Genomic DNA, 21,067 nt, shown 5'->3' with positions numbered 1-21,067 from the left:
ACTGTAGATTAATGAATGTTGCCAGAATGTTGTTCTGGGGGCATTCGTTTGAAAGGCTAAACTCAGGTCCATAATTTATGGTGAGGCCCAAGCTAACACTGCAAGGTGAAAAATGTGAGGGAGCTCATAAGTCTTTATAAAACAGTAAGCAATCTGATATGTTTAAAGTCCCTCATCTGAACCGGACATCAGTTCCCATAGGCTGTTCCTTTAGCCCTCTCCTCCCCTCTCTGAATTCAGAACCTGTTCTTCAGGAAAATTCATGATACATCTCAAAATCCAATACACAAAGTAGGTAGATTTCATTCCACAAAGGAACTCATGTCCTACATCTACCCCTACCCTCCCACTGCACTGCTTATCCCACACGGTTGCCAAGTACTCATCTGAAGAGGATACCTTTCAATGTATTTAAGCACCAAGTGAATCTGCAGCTGTCCTGCCTCCCACCCTGCTGTTCTGTCAGTCCTGACATACCGTTCATTGCCAGCAGGACTGGATAAACTCAATATAGTATTTGCATATGGTCACTGAGTGACATATGAAGCTGCAAAATGAGACTGAAAGACACAGAAAACTTAGTTTGCATTGGAATGTGTTTGTGTGTGAAACATTCTGTAATGCTCAAAGCATTCAGGTCAAACTCTGTCTGATGACAAAGCTGTCATACAAACCAAAAGTGTTGGTAATGGCTGCCTGTCTGGGGTCAATTTTCTGTCTACTATGCAGCAGCAAAAGGCTACATTTTTAGAAAAAAATGAACAGCTGGAGTAGGGGTAGTATTCCTGAGCATAATTTACAGGGACTCCAAGAGCAAACAAAAAGTAATAAACATTAGTAGTAAAGCTCTGTAAGCTCTTTGGACATTTTCCACCTACATCAAATATCACTTTATAATACAGTAGGGCCCTGCTTTACGGCGCTTCACTTTAAGGCACTTCGCTAATGCAGCGGTCTCAATTAGACGCAATTAGACTAAAGCCCCACTCATATTATTCTGCTTTTACGGCAGTTTTTAGGCATCGCATACCATTCTATTCAATGAGTTCCACTTTACAGTGGGGGTCCGGAAAGTAACCCACTGTATGAGTGGGGCCCTACTGTATTTCCCTTTGACATACCTATCCTGATTGGCTCCTCTGCCCTCCAGAAATCTGCACAAGTGAACTTATCTACTCTTTCCTAGGCATTAACTCTCTATGGCATGATTTGGGCTGTGTGTGGGTGGATATTGTTGTATTATTTAGTTTTATGGTATAATATATTTATTTTTGTTTTTAATAATGTAGTAAGTCATTAGAGACCTTCTGGTAATAAGTAACTAATAAAGCTAACAATTCCATTCAAGGTGGATAGTTACTGGTATGAGCTCATCTGTGAAAATATTCATAAACACTGATAAGTGTTGGGGACCTTCCAGCAAGGTGAACTAAGTTGGTATAAATTAAATGAATTAAGTTGGTATAAACTTCAAAAAAGGTGCTTAACAAACAAGAACATGACCATAATGACAGGTGTGATTGATGAGGTTGTTGTTGAGAATCAGCACCTAGCCTTTGGGGCTTTCAATTATGTAATTCCCAAGATTTGTTGTGAACTTTGACGCAGACCTCGACCAGTAAGGTGCTGCATATTGGATATCAGCTGGGGTCTCTCCATTGTCATTCACTTGGAGTTCCTGAAAATTGAATGGAGAAAGTAAGCTCAGTAGATTTTGCTGTCTGTACACGTGGACATCACCAAATGGTCAATATAGGAATCAAATTGATTGTATAATTGGTAGCAGAAGATGGAGAAGTTCCATACTTTCTGCAAAAACAAGACCAGGAGCAGACTGTGGTACAGATCATGAACTGGTCGTATCGAAAATCAGAATATGTAAAGCTAAAGAAGACCAACAAAGCAATAATAATGCCAAAATACAATTTAAATAACATCCCAGAAGAATATAAAGATCAAATAACAAACAGGTTTGAGGCTTTAAACTTAGTTGACAGAGAACCAGAAGAACTATGGAATGAAGTCAGAGACATGATCAGGGAGAATGCATAAAGACAATACTTCTAGTTAAAAAGAGAGAAAAACCTCAATGGATGACTGAAGAAACTCTTAAAATGGTTAAAGAGAGAAGGAAAACAAAGGCAAAAGGAGATAGAAACACAGTCAGAACCCTAAATGAAACAATACAGCAACTAGTAGGGACAAAGAGAACTATTACAATGGTTATTGTATAGAAATAGAAGAGGACAACAAAAAGGGAAGAACAAGAGCCCTATTCCAAAAGATTAGAGAAATGAAAGGGAAATTTAAACCAAGGATAGGGATGTTGAATAATCAATAAGGGGAACACACTGACTGCCCAAGATGAAATAAAAGGAAGATGGAAGCAATACACTGAAGAACTCTATAAAAGAGATGCAAGGATGATATGGAGGAACTGTATGATGAAGAACCAGAAATTTTAGAATGCAAGGTGAAAGCTGCTCTTAAAACACTTGCAAGAAACAAATCACCAGGAACAGATGGCGTACCAATAGAGTTACTACAAACTACTGAGAGTGAATATGTCCAAATTTTGACAAAAATCTGTCAAGAAATATGGAAAACTAAACAATGACCCACAGACTGGAAGCATTCCATATACATCCCAATTCCAAAGAAAGGGGATCCCAGAGAATGCAGTAATTATCGAACTATTGCCTTAATATCCCATGCAAGTAAAGTAATGCTCAAGATTCTACCACAAAGGCTCTTACCATATATGGGTGAGAAATGCCAGACGTCCAAGCTGGATTCAGAAAGGGAAGAGGCATCAGAGATTATATTGCAAACATATGTTGGATAATGGAACAGACCAAGGAATTTCAGAAGGAAATCACCCTGTGCTTTATAGGTTACAGCAAAGCCTTTGACTGTGTAGATCATGAAAAACTATGGAATGCTTTAAAAGAAATGGAGGTGTCACAGCATCTGATTGTCCTGATGCGGAACCTATCCTCTGGACAAGAGGCTACTGTAAGGACAGAATAGGGAGAAACCGATTGGCTCCCCATCAGAAAGGGTGTGAGACAGGGGTGTATTTTATCACCCTATTTATTTAATCTATACACAGAACATATCATACAGAAAGCAGGATTGGACCAAGATGAAGGAGGTGTGAAAATTGGAGGGAGAAATATCAATAATTTAAGATATGCAGACGATACCATACTACTAGCAGAAACCAGTAATGATTTGAAACGAATGCTGATGAAAGTTAAAGAGGAAAGCACAAAAGCAGGACTACAGCTGAACGTCAAAAAGATTAAAGTAAAGACAATAGAAGATTTATGCAACTTTACAGTAGACAATGACATTGAACTTGTCAAGGATTATCAATACCTTGGCACAGTCATTAACCAAAATGGAGACAATAGTCAAGAAACCAGAAGAAGGCTAGGACTGGGGAGAGCAGCTGTGACAGAACAAGAAAAGGTCCTCAAATGTAAAGATGTATCACTGAACACCAAAGTCAGGATTATTCAGACCATGGTATCTCCAATCTCTATGTATGGATGTGAAAGTTGGACAGTGAAAAAAGTGGAGAAGAGAAAAATAAACTCATTTGAAATGTGGTGTTGGAGGAGAGCTTTGCGGACACCATGGACTGTGAAAAAGACAAATAATTGAGTGTTAGAACAATTAAACCAGAACTATCACTAGAAGCTAAAATGATGAAACTGAGGTTATCATACTTAGGACACATAATGAGAAGACATGATTCATTAGAAAAGATAATAATGCTGGGAAAAACAGAAGGGAGTAGAAAAAGAGGAATGCCAAACAAGAGATTAATTGATTCCATGAAGGAAGCCACAGACCTGAACTTATAAGATCTGAACAGGGTGGTTCATGACAGATGCTGTTGGAGGTCTCTGATTCATAGTGTCGCCATAAGTCATAATCAATTTGAAGGCACATAACAACAACAAAGGTTGCAATCCTAACCCCACTTACCTATGAGCAAGCCCCCCTGAATGAGTAGACATGGTTAGGATTGTGTTGTAAATAAATTAATAGTATGGCCCCAGCTCTTGATCATTATGGTTTAAAGAGCTGTTTTCATTTCTGACACCTTGAGCTTAATTTTTGATTTTATCACTACTGTTTGCTGTCAGTAATTACAAGTGTTTAATGTGCAATATTTTGACAGTTCTGTGAAGGAAATGTTGTCAAGCTGACACCTTTTCCCATGTTAGATCCAAAAGTCTTTGCATGCATTTAATGTAGTTATAAATCTTCTGAAATACTTACATGTCGCTTTTATTATGCACATAAATTTTAAGAAAGGAGCAGAGTGGTCAATAACCTTTTGGAAACAAAGACGAATATATTCTTTTCATATATATTTAAAAATAACAGAAACACATTAAAAGGCAGCCATGTTTTCTCAAAACAATTAAGCAATTATCCCTCCCCCCAAATATTAATGGTGAAAAACTCCACAATAAACAAAATTCCACACCTTCAAATATAATAAAGCAAACACAGAGAAGGAAGAGGGGAAAAAGTTGGGTTTGGGTTTTTTAATTTTGCCATGGAAATAGCTTACCCACCTTGAAAAATACATCCCATAGCTTTTGACCTTGGGCTCCATATATGTAGGTTTGATCATGGAATTTCTGGTGTATAATTATCACGATTCATAACTCTGATTCTCTCTCCCCACAGATCTTTAAAACAAAACAAAACAAAACACTCAAGTGCAAATCACACATTTAATAGAACCCATAGTTTGGCTTCCAGGTAATCATGTCAGGAAAAAATATACTGGGTGCATGAACTAGCCATGTCAGAATATAGATTCCAATGGAAGTAAACAGTGAGTGTTGGATACATAGCTTTTTGTGAAGTATCTTATATGGAGAGTTTTGAGCAAAAGAAATAACATGGAATAGTAATCCTGTTTCTCAACATATCTTAAGGACACCTTTATTTCACTGCTAGCAATTATTCACATGTGGACTGCGGAAAAATCTGAACTATTTATTTTCTGCTAACTTCATGAAATATGGAGAAAACTAATTATTACCTGGTTACTAGTCAGCATGATCCTTGATACTTGCCTTCTTTATGAAAACATAAGCCTTTATGAGTTAATAGTCACACAGTAAGGCACCAAACTGCAAACAAATTATTACCAAACCACAAAGACTGGTGCTTTTAAAAGAAGAAAATACTTCAAGTCTGATGGTAAAATGTATAAAGGGAACTTCTTTGGGACACCTACTGTTGACTAACAAGAACTCCTGTAGGAACTAAAATGAAAATAGCTCCCTTTACACTGTAATTTTAATTACATTTATTTGGAAATTAATTCAACTGGCATCAATGGAACTTGTAACTAAGCAACACTGTTTGCACTGAAGGTGAGTTAAGGGCATTATGGTAGGATGCCCTTCCAAACATTTTCAAACAGTAATGTCAAGATCTAGCTTCTTTTGCTATGTAAAAGGCATATATTTTAACAGACACATTGTATATATTACAGATAATGTATATAATTAATATATATAATATATATTATATAATATATTATAATATATATTATTTTTATTGTATTATTTCTTTTAAAATATTTTAGAGTCACCTTACGGGACAATGCCCTCTGATGTTTGTCAAAACATGAGTTTCAACAACATACAACAAACAATACTGAACAGTTAATTATAGATCAAGCAACATTGAAAAAGGTGCAGTTGAGTATAGCCACAAAGTGAAACAGCCATTAGATTAAAAACCAAAATTCTAAAACAGCAGCAATCCAAATAAAATAATCTTAATTTAAAACTGTTACAGTCATCATGACTTGCGTTTTATTGTGATTCCTATAGAAGGCAGGTTATACAGGGAAGGAATGAGTTAACGGCAATAGTTAACAAGGAGCCGGTTGCATCAGTTTCACAGCTGCAGGAATTCAGAGTAATTAAGCAAAGGCCCATAAAAGAAGGAGGGTGGCTGCAGCAAAGTGTGGGGGATGAAGGAGTTGTGTGATGAAGGTGCTATTGTGTTTGTTTATGATCCTGTGTATCCAGAGAACTTTATTTGTCTATTGCAAGTAAAGCTTCTCCTTAACAAAGCTGTGGCAGTCTATCTGGTGTCTTATTGCTTCAACCAACTGGGTAACAGGGCTACTTATGCTTCCAACAACAGGTTATGGGCCCAGATCCTGAGCGTGAAAGCCCAGATCCTGAGCGTGAAAGCCCAGATCCTGAGCGTGAAAGCCCAGATCCTGAGCGCGAAAGCCCAGATCCTGAGTGTGAAAGCCCAGCTTCAAAGCCTAAAGTGCAGCCAGTACTGGAGAGCTGCAAGATAAGGCAAGCACCGCAACTCCTTCAAAGTAAGAGGCAAGGATGGCCACGCCAAATTCCTATGCATCCGGAATACCGCTTGAGCATCTAAATGATTCTAACTATCTTAGTTGGAACGTAAAAATGCAGATGCTGCTGATCCGTGAAGATTTATGGCATGTTATTGAGGATGAAACGCCGGATGACCCCACAGAGGAATGGCATCGCCAAGATCAAAAGGCAAGAGCCACGATAATACTTGGTGTACAAGATTCTCACCTAATAAACGTGAGAAATATGGAGACAGCCAAGGAAGTTTGGGATGCACTGCATAATGTCCATATTCAGACTACTGCAGGAAGCAAAGTGCTACTCTCAAGAAAGTTGTTCCAGACACGTCTAAAAGAAGGTGTGAGTATGAATGCACACATACAAACTATACGTAGTCTATTTGCGCAGCTACAGGATAGAGACGTTGTATTTGCTGAACAATTACAAGTTTATTTGTTGCTTTCTTCATTGGACAATTCTTATGATAGCATGGTTTCAGCATTAGAGACTATGAGAGACAAAGAGTTAACCATGCAGTATGTTTCCTGTAAATTGCTCCAAGAGGCGGAGAGACGGGCAGAAACTAAAATGCAACACGCCGTCGCCGGACCCTCGAAGACCAAAGACAAAGACAAAGAGAAAGCCTACGCGTTAAGAAAATGCTACAGATGTGGATCTACCACTCATCTTCGTAAAGATTGCAAAGCACAAAGCAAAACAGAAAAAGACAAGGACAGTATGTCTATACGGGTTGTAACAAACAGCAACAAGTGTGAAAAGACAGAGAGAAACAACGCCATTTGGGTGATCGATTCGGGGGTGACAACGTTCCTCTGTAACACAAAAGAACAATTTAAAGTACTTACTGCAACTTGCGAGAACATTTATTTAGCTGACGGAACGAAATTGGAGGTACAGGGAAAGGCATTGTATTTGTAGAATGTTTGCAAACTACTTTAACCAATGTGCTTTTTGTTCCTCAGATGGAAACAAACATTATGTCTGTGTCTGCATTGAACAGAATGAATTATGATGTTATGTTTACTAAGGGAAAATGTACCATAAGTAGAAAAGGAAAAGTGCAGGCGCAAGGCTATTTAAAGAATGCACTCTATGTTATAGAGATAAACCCCAAAGAAAAAGTGAAGGCAGTATTGAACAAACCCCTCCATGAAGGGTGTATACATGATAAATTGGGACATGCAAGCTATTCAACCCTACAATTAATGCCTAAACATAGTGCTGATATATGCTTTAAAACTTGTAAACTGTTTCTAGAATGCTCAGTGTGCAAAGAAATGAAAGCCGAGGCTGCTCCCAAAAAACAAAAGCAGTGACTGTAAGGCGAGTAGACCTTTTGAACTGCTCAGTATGGATCTAGATGGTCCATTTCCTAAATCTAAAGGAGGGGCAAGATTTTATTTCGTTATAGTGGATCATTATACTAGATACAGCTTCGTATATCTGTTAAAAACAAAAGCTGAAGCCGAGAACAACTTACGTCATTTCATTAAGTGGGTGGAAGCCAAGCAGTAAGTTAAGGTGGCACAGCTACATTCAGATGGAGGTGGGGAATTTCTTTCCAACTCTTTACAGCGGTTCCTTAAGGAAAGAGGCATTAAGCACTCTCCTACAGCCAGCTGGTCTCCTCATCAGAATGGAATTGCTGAACGCAGAAACAAATGTTTGCAAAACATGGTGCGTTCAATGCTACAAGGTTGCAGTTTATCACAAGGGTTTTGGGGTGAAGCTGCTATGCATGCGAACCACTTAATTAACAGACTGTTCTCTATAGCTATTAATATGACTCCTTATGAAAGGTTATATGGAAAGAAACCTAAACATGCACACTTGAAAACTTTCGGTGAAGTTTGTTGGGCGCGTGTACCCGACATCAAAAATAAACCTGATTTATCATGGGTTAAAGGAATAGTCCTTGGGTATGAACGTATGACATACAGGGTATGGTTACTTCATTCCCACAGAGTGGTCTCAAGCCGGGAGGTTACTAGCAAGAAACACAAACCCTTTGTACAAAGGAAATATATAGTGACCCCAGAACAGAAAGAAGACATAGTCTATTTTGGGAATGATTATAAAGTAGATAAGCCGCAACAAATGTATTCAGAAGTAGAACAGGTCAAGCAACCAGAAGTAAAAGAAACGGTTGAGGACTGTAGCGTAGAGATTACAGCTATGCATACTGACCCGCCTACTCAACAAGTAAAACAAGAGGCCGCTGAAATAGGAGAGGGGGGTGAGACAAGCCAGACAGCAGTTACTGAACTGCGAAGGTCACAGAGAGCTAATATAGGTAAACCTCCTGATAGATTTAAAATAGCTACAATACAAACCATCCAGAACAATAATGAACCCATACAGGAAGACGATGATGTTGCTGAATGGACTGCTCAAGATTATGAACAATGGTTTAAAATGTTAGATGGGGATAGAGACTGGATGGAACAGCAGGATGCTCTAGTATTGGTCTAAAATGTATAAGACAAAGAGAGCCAAGTAATACTGTATGCAACATGTAACCTGTATATTGCATATTGTATATATATTGTCTGTATACTGTAACCTGCATCTCGACGTAATCACCAGAAAACACAAGGGTGGGGAATGTTACAGTCATCATGACTTGCATTTTATTGTGATTCCTATAGAAGGCAGGTTATACAGGGAAGGAATGAGTTAACGGCAATAGTTAACAAGGAGCCGGTTGCATCAGTTTCACAGCTGCAGGAATTCAGAGTAATTAAGCAAAGGCCCATAAAAGAAGGAGGGTGGCTGCAGCAAAGTGTGGGGGATGCAGGAGTCGTGTGAGGAAGGTGCTATTGTGTTTGTTTATGATCCTGTGTATCCAGAGAACTTTATTCGTCTATTGCAAGTAAAGCTTCTCCTTAACAAAGCTGTGGCAGTCTATCTGGTGTCTTATTGCTTCAACCAACTGGGTAACAGGGCTACTTATGCTTCCAACAAAAACCAGCTCAATCAGCTGGGCCTTCAAGACCTTCAAAGGGCCAGGCACACATCTCTTGGGAAGGAGTTCCATACATTAAGGATCACCACTGCAAAGGCTCTCTTGGTTACAGCATGTAATGTATGTTCTCATTAGGATTGCCAGGTCAGAAGCATCCCAAACCTTGAGAGTTCAGGGATGGGCCCTAGTGATGCCACATGAGTGGGCCCTAGTGATGTCATTAAGTAGGATATATTAAGCATCAATCACAGTTGCTTGGAGCATACCACTTAAACCAAAAATATTCTCTGATTCAAAATTAAGATAGAAATGTTAGCTAAATGACAGTGTTCAGCTGAAGTGACAGGATCATTCCTTCCCACCTGGGTAGGGAACATTTAATCTAGCCTACCTGCTTCTGGCAAGAAGGGTTTAAGAGCTCTCAGGCCAGGTCAGTCACCAGAAGGTCACTGTAGGAAGAAAGGAGCCTGGTGTTGTGGATATATTAGATGGAAACACTCAGGAGTAAAGATGGATGCCCCTGAGGGCTGCAATTCTAAGCACATTTACTAAGGGCCTAAGACCCATAGAACTCAACAGGACTTACTTCTGGGTAGATATGGTTAGGATTGTGCTTTGGTAAGGCTTGACTAGGGACCCTCTGTAAAGATATCAATATCAAATCAGAGTTGGCAACCCCTTGCCTGGAGTCCTGCCTGCCTTTTAATGTGGCTGCTCTAAACTTCTTTACAGACTCGACCCTTCACTGTAGAGAGAGGTTTGAGAAATGAGTGAAAGAGTTAAGATGATTCTCTACCCTTTCGTGCCTACCATGTGGGCTACTATAAACTCACTTTGACAGCCAACCAATTCCAGTGAGTAATAACTGACAGAGAGAAAATACACATGGTTTGGTTTACCTTCACAGGCAGGCCCTTGGGAACAATAGCAATTGAAGCCACACTTCCCAGTATGTGAATTCTCCTTTATCACTATTGGGCAAGAAACAAACCATCATGCAAACAATAAGATACATCATCAGTGGGTTTAAGGGGGTTGAGTAGAGCACATGGAACCACTGTTGTTTCTATGGATGTAAGGGAGCCATGAAGCTCACTGGGTGACCTTGGGCCAGTCACTGCCTCTCAGCATCAGAGGAAGGCAATGGTAAACCACCTCTGAATACCGCTTACCATGAAAACCTTATTCATAGGGTCACCATAAGTCGGAATTGACTTAAAGGCAGTTCATTTCATTTTTTTCAAGGGAGTGAGGTCAGAGGTAAATGAAAGGCAAACAACAACAACAAAAGACAGTGGTGATTTCCTAAATGCAATACCATACCAACCACAACAAGATTCCTATGAGTAAGGCAGAAAACATTAAGCAGGTGCCTTCACTGTAATCTTTTCAGCACCTGCTGAAAACATGTTTTGTTTAGGCAAGCCTACCCAGGCATGTAGAAGCTATTATATCTGTTTTTAACTCATTGTTGGTTTTATTATTTTGAATGTTTTTAAATACCTGTCTTTAACTGTTTTTGCCAATATTTTTAGTTTCTTAATTCCTTCTGTAAATTGCTTTGAGGGTTTTTTTTTTTACAGTGAAACTAAGTTCAAGGTTTTGGTTTTGGTGTACAAAGCCCTATACAGCTTGGGACCAGGATACCTGAAGAATCATTTTACCTCTTATATACCCAGTCAATCACTATGCTATACAGGTGAGGGCCTCTTGAAGATACCATCTTATCAGGAGGTCTGTTCTGCACAACATAGGACGTGGGCCTTTAGTGTAGTGGCACCTACCTTTTTTTAATTATTAGATTTATATCCCACCCTTCCTCCCAGCAGAAGCCCAGGGCAGCAAACAAAAACACTAAAAACACTTCAAAACATTATAAAAACAGACTTTAAAATACATTAAAACAAAACATAGTTTTGTAGTTTGTTAAGGGTGGTGGGAAGTATAACTGTGAGGGGGAAACTACACTTCGCAGGATTCTTTGGGGGAAGTCATGCTCTTTAAGTGTGAGTTGGATGTGCTTGTATTGTGTGGATCTGCTTCATAAACTTTGACTGCATGTAAATCATTTTAATTTTTTAAAATGGAAATCAGCTACAAACTTTACTGGGTGACCATGGGCTAATCACCATTTTTTAGCCTAATCTGCCCCTCAGGATGAAAACAATAGAGGCAGACCATGACCACTCCAAGGAAGAAGGGCACACTTAAAATGTAGAGGAAAGAATAATGTACTACCATAGTGTGAAATCGAATATTTATTGGGACATAGAATGAAGAAATGTTTATATACGCATGACTGTCAAGGATTTTTATTATTTACATAGCCTGTAAAGATATTTATAGTACAATCTTATGTATGTTTACTCAGAAGCAAGTTCTAATGTATTCAGTGGGGCTTATTCAAACAGGGAAGTGTGCATAGGACTGCAACCTCAAGTGATAAGGAACTTCACTCACCCAACCCAAAATTCACAGTCATGCCACTTTAAGCTATTTTGCAACTGTTTTATCATTGTTTTTATGGTTATTGGATTTTAAATAGATTTATTTCTTTTTGTGAGCTGCCTTGGTTTCCAGTCGGCAACCCTACCGCACAGGGTTGTTAGAAAGACCGCAGGCAGGCAGGCAGGCAGGCAGGCAGGCAGGCAGGCAGGCAGGCAGGCAGGCAGGCAGGCAGGCAGGCACGTGAACGAGATGTAAAACTACATATACCTAGGGTTGCCAGGCTCAGGGCCTGAGAATGATTCTGTATCTTTAAGAGAAGAGAAAATTCAGCCAAGTGCAGGTTTTCTTGCAACACTGTAATGGGAAAAACCACAAGGTGAAATTCTCCCTTCCCCACACACAACTTTTAAAGATACAGAAGACCTCTTGGAGGCTGGCCCTGGCAACCAAGAGGTCTTCTGTATCTTTAAAAGTTGTGCAGGGGGAAGGGAGAATTTCACCTTGTGGTTTTTCCCATTACAGTGTTGCAAGAAAACCTGCACTTGGCTGAATTTTCTCTTCTCTTAAAGATACAGAATCATTCTCAGGCCCTGAGCCTGGCAACCCTACATATACCCCATATAATAGTTTATTGTAAAAACCAGTTAGTCATTGCAGAACACTTTTTAAAAAAGTATTAGTTTCCTGCAAGATAAAAGCAGTGACACCTAGGTAAGCCGTGCCTAATTGCTTTAAAAATAGGATTGTGGGAGAGAAAGATTTACAACACAAACACAATCCTTTGCTATGTTCATTCAAAAGTCCCATTGATTTAAAGCACAATCCTAACCATGTTTACTCAAAAGTAAGTCCTATTGAATTCAATGGAGTTTACTCCCAGTAAAAGCAAGTATAGGATTAAATCTTCATATTGTGAAAGTTTTCAAAACAGGCTATGAATCAGACAAATAAACTGCCCTCTTCAACAGCCCATGAAAATTAAAACCTGTTTGACTCCTTACAGTTAGAAAATTATAACACATTGTAATCATAAGCTGCATATACACTTCTTTTAAATTTCTGTTCAAAAATTATTTGAAAGATAAAATGTATAATATGCTATTTTTCCAAGTAATTTAAAAAACCCTGCATGTACACTTTTAATATAATCATAACTGAAATGGTTTACAGTAATCAATTGCCTACCAAGATCCTTCTGTGATTTTTTTGTTCTAAATCTTGTGCACACACAAAGGGATTTTTTGCTACTGCTGAAAGTTATATACTTACTCAATACATGAAAAAACAATAGTTTTCTGAATTTGCAATGGGTTCTAGCTATTGCGTGGAGGTCAACAAATCCCTTTTCAATCACACCCCTGACTTCGCTTATTGGCTACAAATCTCAAAGGGCAGGGTTAGAGCAGCCAGCTATGAGCTCATTTACCAGAAGTTGCAGGGGTGTGTGTGACTTTTGGTGTATATTTCTTGAACCAGACTACCTTAATTTTTTAAAAAAATGAAAGTTGAGAGTCCAGAGAGTTGGGTAATTCACCCAGAAACCCAGATAGGACCAAAAAAATCTGGAGTCATAGGGCAAAAACCAGCAACCCGGCAACTCTAGTCCTGATCGTAAAGCTGCAAATACATGCAGATAATTTGTGTGCTGAGCCCACTGTGTATTTGCGTTTACCTTGTTCTGATGAGGTAGGTGTACAACATTCTTCACAGAATTGTTCAGAAGCAACCTGTTCGTCAGCCTGTTTGTCTAGTTAGCACAGTATTCTGATTAGCAGTAACTTCTCCAGTGTCTCAGGTGGAGGTTTTCCTAATCATCTGCTGTGTGATCCCTTTAACTGGAGATGCCAAGGATTGAACCTGGGATCTCATGCATGCAAAGGATGTGCTGTACCGCTGAGCTACAGTCTCTCTCAAATAGGCAGCAAGCTATGGGACATAGTAGCAGTGCAAAAGCTTTTCCTGCCCACTAGACCTTTAGGTTGCCAAGGGCAGGGGTTGCTTTTTGGCCCTTGACTAATGGTGTCCACAACTGCCCCTGAGACTTTCTCCCTGTGGCAGTCATTCATTTTTTTGGGGAAAAGAAAATGTCACACTTGGGAACAAGAATGCACTGGGGGGAAAAACCTGCCCCTTGTTTCTGGCCTTAACTTGACAATGATCCAATGAGGATGCAAAATGTCTCTGATCTCACTGGATATAGATGCCACAGGAAGTTGTACCCTGGAGAGGAAGTAGTCATTCTCTTTGCCATGGACAGAGGCACTTTGTGAAGGTATCAAGTAGACCTGTTCTGGAAATGTTCTCCTGAAAAACAGTGAGGATTAGAAATATCTACTCTTCTTTAAAATGGAATATGCCATAACTGTTCCAGGGCCTGCTGCTGCAGGGGCCCCAGTGCCAATCCTTGGAGCCCCCTGGCCCTGTTCCTTCTTCTCCATGTGTTGGTGCCTGTTCATCTGACCTTTCTGGATTAGTTAGCAGACATAGGAAGTTGCCTTATACTGAGTCAGATTGTTGGCCATCTAGCTCAGTATTGTCTACGCTGACTGGCAGCATCTCTCCAGGTTTTCAGCCAGGGAGTCTTTCCCAGCACTACCTGGAGATGCTGGGGACTGAACTTGGGATCTTTTGCAACAAGAGTGAGGAGAAGGAGTAGCAGCTGTTATGAGTGATCGGGCTAACCCCATTTTTGTTCATGTGGAGTCAAAGGGGTGGCAAGGCCCTGGAGTCAGCTGAACTATAATTCTCACCCCACACCCCCAATTTTCTGACTCGTTGTGCCTTCCTGAAGTATTGTGAAAGACAACAGAACCAAGGCCATTCTGTTGGCAACTCAAAGAACAACGAGAAAACTGAAGTAAATGTTATCTTCTTCCTTGGCAGGCTTCCCTCATGCCTAGCAGAACAATCCCATTGTTCAAAGACAGCATTAGAAAGCAGAACTAGTTTTTCTGCGTGTCAGCAAGAAACACACACACAACATGAGATCACCTCAGACCCAGATCCCTCCTTTCACATTGATTTGTAAGAGGGAAAGGGTATTTAAAAGCAGGTTTTGAGACCTAAGATGGCGATCTGAGCTCCAACATGTGTGACTATGCTCTCAAGCAATGCGATGCAGGACTACAGGGTACAGATTGGGAAGGGAATCTGTGTCTCGGTGAAAACCTTGAGGCAAAGAGATTCCTTCCTGCTTTTGGGCCAGAGCTCCTTCACATCACTTCAGCTGTATTCCACTGCCCAATCCTGGGCCTAGGATAGGTAACTCAGCTACCTGTCATTCCTTATAGCAATAGGGGCCTTTTATTTCCTAAGTTTAAAGTTATGAGTGGGTTAGTGTATTAATGTTGCCAGCACCCAGTAATTTTGTAATGCCTTTTTTCTCTTTTCTCTCAATAAAAGACAGTTTTGCTTTAGTCTGGTTTGGACCTGCATTTTCTTGGGTTATACACACACTATTTAGGCACATTTCAGGGCAAAGTGCTTGTTTTATCCCTAGCACAAGATCCCCCTCCTCTCAAGGAGGTGTGTTTAATGGGACATGTGGGCGGTAGATTCACACACTCAGGTTCCCAATAGACACATGTGTTAACACAGCCTTTGTTCACCTACCCCTCTACTTCTGACCACTATGCTGGTGTGGCCAGAAGGAAAAGAAGGGAAGAGAAGTCACTAAGAGCATCTTGCTCAGGGGCTGCTCAAAACCTGGAGATGACAATAAATAGCTCTTTCAGTTAAATGGTAACAGGAGTTAAGGCACACTGAGGGCTTATTTTCATGTAATTTTTTTCAGCCAGGAACCATTCTGGCATGTGTTTTCTTCCTGTGCCTTGAAGGTGATATAAGATGCTTTGGGTCATGCGGAAGGAGTCCATGACCTGGTTCCTTTCTACATCAGCATTGCTCCCATTTCTAAGGAGCAAAGAAGGAGTTACCAGTGTGGACTTCTCCCATGTGACTTGGGACTTCAAGGCAGAGCTTAGAAGTAACTAGTTACAAATAACCAGTTACTTGTAATTTATTACTTTTTTGAGTAACAAGTGGGTAACTTCATTACATTTTGCTGGTAATAGAATGAGTAGTAACTTCATTACTTTTGAGCTGTAACTGTAAGGTTTCCAGAGTTACTTTTGGGCATTACTTGGGGGGGGGAGCAGGGGAACTCTTCTGCTCCTCTGATTTGTGGATAAAAATCATGTGCTTCAAACTGGGCTTCTGTGGAGCATTGCTCTTCCCTCGTGCTCTATGGGTGCTTAGGAGGCGACAAGGGAGGAGGTGGAGAGTGAGATGGGGTGGAATGGAGAAAACAATTGTTTTAAAAAATGGATGGTGGTGGTGAAGAATGGAGTGGAGAGAGAAAGGAGCCAATGGGCAAGAACATGGATAAAGGAGGACTTAAGAAGAGCCTTCTGGATCCAACCAGTGGCCCATGTAGCGTAGCATCCTGTTCTCACAGTGGCCAATCATATGCCCTAAAGGCAAGCCCATAAGCAGGACCTGAGTGCACCAGCAGCACTCTCCTCACTTGTATTCCCAGAACTGATATTCAGAAGCATACTGTCTCTGAAGTGGAAGTAGAACATAGCCATCATTGCTAGGTGCCGCTGATAGCTTTATCCTCCATGAATTTGTCTAATCCTCTTTTAAAGCCATCCAAGTTGGTGCCCATCACTGCTTCTTGTGGTAGTAAATTCCATAGTTTCACTATATCCTGGGCAAGACCACATTTTTAATTGCAGGAGAAGGGATAATGTTTATGCTGGTGAACTACTTTTGATATGTGCAATTTCTGTTTACCTACATTATGTCTCTTATGTTCTGCGTCTGACAGTTCACTTGTGCATACATGTCTACCCAATGAGTTCAGTGGGACTTACTTCCTGGTAAGTATGTACAGGATTAAGTTACCTCTAAGCTATACTGTTGACAAAAAAAATTACAAAGGCAACTAGTAAAGTACAGGTACTAAAGTTTGCATTTTTCTTTGATGATAGGGGATTGCCATATTGATCAAAATGTGTTTTAGTTGAAAGGGGTGCTGCGTTGTTTTTTACAGCACAACACAGGCATGCCTTCAAGCGCCGCTGTAGAACGCCTGTTCAGTACTGATGGCAACATAAAGACATCCCTAGTCTGACGTGCTCTTTGAGCATCCTGTTCTTTTGAGACATAACAGAAATGTATTGTAAAAGCAGCATTTCAAATGTAAAATTTGATTTCAAGTGAATTATATGTGTGTTGGGGTATCATCATTGCTGGGGGTGGGGTGGGGGGATGTGAGATTCTGTTATGCCATTCTGTTAATCTTAGAGATAAAAAAATTTATTCTACTATCCTCTGTGTGTGTGTTCTTATTTTTAATGTTATTTTAGGCTACTTATATGTGCAGCAGCCAAGGCCAGCACCTTGTAGGCGGTTTTTTTAAAAAAAGTAACTGAAATGTAACTGTAGTGATTACTTTTGAGTAAAGGTAAAGTAATCAGTTATTTTCAGAGCAATTGTAATTGTAACGGTAATTACTGCTTTTTGGGCCATGTAACTGTAACTGTAATTTATTACTTTTTAAAAGTAATCTTCCAAGCTCTGCTTCAAGGTGTGGCAAGGAGCTACACTTCAGTGACTCCCATACTATGAAGGTAACATCCAAAGGGTCCCTTATTTTCTGTTAAGTTAGTTCCATTGCTTATGGTGATAACACCATTTATTTATAGCTTTGGATTTTTCTGTATTGATCAAAATGGTATTTAAAGTAAAGTTAAATGATGCACAGTATTTCACATGAGACCATTATATCACACATTTTAAAGCCTTTCCCATTTTAATCAATAAACTAACTCTCCTTTGGGTCAATTTGCTGACCTTTCCCCATCTCCCTTGATATATGACATGGTTCTGAAGGACTATCCATAAACTATTATAGAGGGGGCAAATACAGATATTACCATTTCAGCATAAACCAAGTCTGCAAGGTGTTGTCCCATATAGAGTTGCCAGGCTCAGGGCCTGAGAATGATTCTGTGTCTTTAAGAGAAGGGAAATTCAGCCAAGTGCTGGTTTTCTTGCAAAACTGTAATGGGAAAAACCACAAGGTGAAATTCTCCCTTCTCCCTGCACAACTTTTAAAGATACAGAAGACCTCTTGGAGTGTTGGAATATGTGGCTCAACTCGAACTGGTGGGTTCGGACTGCATGGGGTTAAAAAGGGTAGCTAGAGAGGAGACCTCCTGATTGCTAGGCTAATACCTGTCCTTTGATCTTCTGCTGACTCTCCCTTCCTGCTATACTGATATGCTTAGGATGTTGACCACATCTTTCCTTCTTCTTTCTCTTGAGAAGGAGAACAGACGTTTTCTCTTTGTCTCTCCCTCTCCTCCAAGCATGAGGGCAAACACTAGGCTTAGTGTTTGCATCTCCAACTTAGCTAGTTAGCTAGATGTAGAACTCTTTCCTATCAAGTATGTACTTCCAGAATAAAGTAGTAATTTCTTATTTTAAAGCTTAAAGTCTCTGTCTGACTAATTCCAGGGAAGGTATCATCTTTAACAAAGATTCAAATACACAAAGCTCACTCAGACACTCAATCACCTAATTTCCCTACTCTGCAACAGGTTACAGGCCCAGCCATGTAAAAGGTTAATGGAGCTCAGATCTGAGTAATTAAAGGAGCTTTTGTGTTGAGAACCAAGGAAGCTAGCAAAGACCTTCAGAGTTTAGTCAGTAAAGAGTTAAGCCTTTTTCTTAAGGATGGTTACCATGAAAGAAAAGCTAAACATCGACAGACGTTCACCTGGAAACTGGAAGCTCTGGCCATTTCGGATGGGATGTCACTTAAGGCAACAGAAGCTAATGGAAGTGATTAAAAATCCAGAGCCGGGACCAGAAGCCTCAGAGGAAACAAAAAATGTTTGGATGGAGAAAGATGAAAAAGCTCAGGACCTTATAGTGAAATGAGTGAGTAACTCGCAAATCCTTTTAATTGTTAACTGTAAAAATGCCAGAGAAATGTGTAATGCATTGGAGTCTAACCACCAGCCTAAAGGCCAAGGGCATTTAATTTCCATGTGAAGAAATCTTATTAACTTGCAAATGAAGGAGACTCATTTGAAGAGCATCTCACTAAGTTTATAGTTGACTCAGGGAGTGGAAGAGTGCGCAACTAAGCTCGATGACCCGACCAAAATTGCTCTGTTTCTAGATTCCCTCCCAGAATCAATGAGTACCTTTTGCCTCATCTTACAACAGAAGCAAAGGACTCTGAATGAAATTGTATCAGAAGTTAGGGAACAATTCTTTCAAGAAAAGGTGCTGCAGGGAAATCTGATGACTCATTTCTTAGCAAGCTGACTGCTACCCCAAAGAAGTCAGTCACATGCAAATCTAGTGAACAAAAGAGACAATCAAAAGGTGTTAAAGCCAAAGGCTGTTTCATATGTTGTTCACAGACTCAGCGTAAAGATCAGTGTGACAAGAAAGGCAAGTCTGAAGGACAAAATAAAGGATTTGAAAAGACAGACAAGAAAGATTTCAACAGTTTACAAGTTAATGTTGAAAAATGCAATAATGATAAAGTCTATGTAGACAGTGGAACAACCACTCATATGCTAAATTCAAAAACCCTATTTGAAAGTCTCACCCCACCTGGAGACTCAGTTAAAATTGCTGAGTCACAAGAAGTGCCGATAAAGGGGGAAGGAACTGGAATGTTGGTTTGCCAGGCACCAAGTGGTGCCAAAGAGATTTACCTCAGAAATGCGCTCTGGACTCAGGGACTTCTATTATTATTATTATTTATTACATTTATGTACCGCCCCATAGCCAAAGCTCTCTGGGCAGTTCCAGTAATAATTTGATCTCCGACAGTGAGGCAACCAGTACAGAATGTTTAGTACTATCTGAAGAAAATTTCTGCACAATTTCTTGAGATGGTGTAATTATTTGCACAGCTACCAAGAGAAAAGGAATGTATGAAATTGATCAGCAAAGTCCAGAGGCTAATATTGTGAAGGACTGCTATAACAAACCATGTTTGCATTTATGGCACAGAAGGCTTGCACATGGAGATACTGCAAGAATTAATACCCTCCAAAAGGAGAATTTAGTAAAAGGCATGAAAATCGAACCCTGCCAAGGAAAGGGAAGATGTATATGCTGTGTTAAAGCTAAAGGGACAAGACCAAGTTTCCCTAAGCAAAGTGAAAGTACGGCAAAGCGCCCCCTAGAGTTGATTCACAGTGACATTTGTGAAATGCCAATACTTTCAAATGGTGGAAATTGATATATTTTTAGTTTTATTGATGACTATTCAAGATTCACTGTAATCTATGTACTCAAAGAGAAGGGACAGATAGTTCAGAAACTCAGAGAGTATATTGCAATGGTGACCACTAAATTCCAGAGAAAGCCAGAAATACTACGTTCTGACAATAGAGGAGAATACATGTCTCATGCTACCTAGGAGTTCCTGCGTGAATATGGGATTGAGCATCAGACCACTGTACCTCACAACCCAGAACAAAATGGCATCTCAGAGAGAAAATTCAGAACCCTTTTTGAGATAGTGAGATCAATGCTAGAAGATGCCAATCTCCCACAGAAACATCAGAGAGAGGCAGTGTGTACTGCCACCTATCTACAGAATTGTTTGCCAACAAAAGCAAATGGCAACAAGACTCCATTCTAATTATGGCATGGATGCATACCCAGTTTGACTCATCTAAAGGTGTTTGGATCAAAAGTGTATGGTCACATACCACACCAGAAGAGACACAAACTGGACAACAGTACAAAAGAGGGAACCTTTGTTGGATATTCTACAAAACAAAAAGGATACAGAATCCTAAATCCCATAACAGAAAGGATTGAAATCCAAACAGCTGTCTACTTTGATGAAGGTCAAGGTGCATTTCAACTAAAAGGGGCACCATCCCAGGACCATGATAGTGAAGAAGATAAAGTAGAAATACCATACAGTAATGCAGATTACAGAAACATGCCAGCACTGGAAGACAATGAGGAATCTGAGCATGAAGGGAAACCTGCACAGCCAGAAGGGGCAGCAGAGAATCCTGGGCCAAGATGCTCTAACCACACCAACAGAGGTGTACCTCCTGTTGCGCTGTGTGTAATTGTGTGCTTAATTTAGTTTAAAGCAACACCACAGCAGCAGAGTAACAACAGATGTTGAAATGTGAGTGTGCCAGCGTGTGTGTGCATTTGCCTAAGAAAGCAGGCTTTTACCCTGCATCAGCATCAC

The 21,067-nt window shown here is 40.0% G+C and overlaps 1 long non-coding RNA gene across 2 annotated transcripts in view; it reads right to left on the bottom strand.

Annotated features, from left to right (window-relative positions):
• Positions 1–1,315: 1,315 nt before the first annotated feature.
• Positions 1,316–21,067, bottom strand: part of LOC133378388 (uncharacterized) — a 39,179-nt gene continuing 19,427 nt past the window's right edge. Inside the window, exons 1-3 of one of the 2 annotated variants that reach the window (XR_009760994.1) lie at positions 17,757–17,832; positions 4,596–4,712; positions 1,316–1,678 (exon numbers count right to left, since the gene is read on the bottom strand). This is a non-coding gene — a long non-coding RNA (uncharacterized LOC133378388). Of the gene's footprint in view, positions 1,679–4,595; positions 4,713–17,756; positions 17,833–21,067 lie in introns of those variants that run through there. The other variant, XR_009760995.1, reaches the window with a different exon arrangement.

Source organism: Rhineura floridana, chromosome 2, assembly GCF_030035675.1.
Source record: "Rhineura floridana isolate rRhiFlo1 chromosome 2, rRhiFlo1.hap2, whole genome shotgun sequence".
NCBI lineage: Eukaryota > Metazoa > Chordata > Lepidosauria > Squamata > Rhineuridae > Rhineura > Rhineura floridana.
This window is presented reverse-complemented; position numbering and strand designations above follow the sequence as displayed.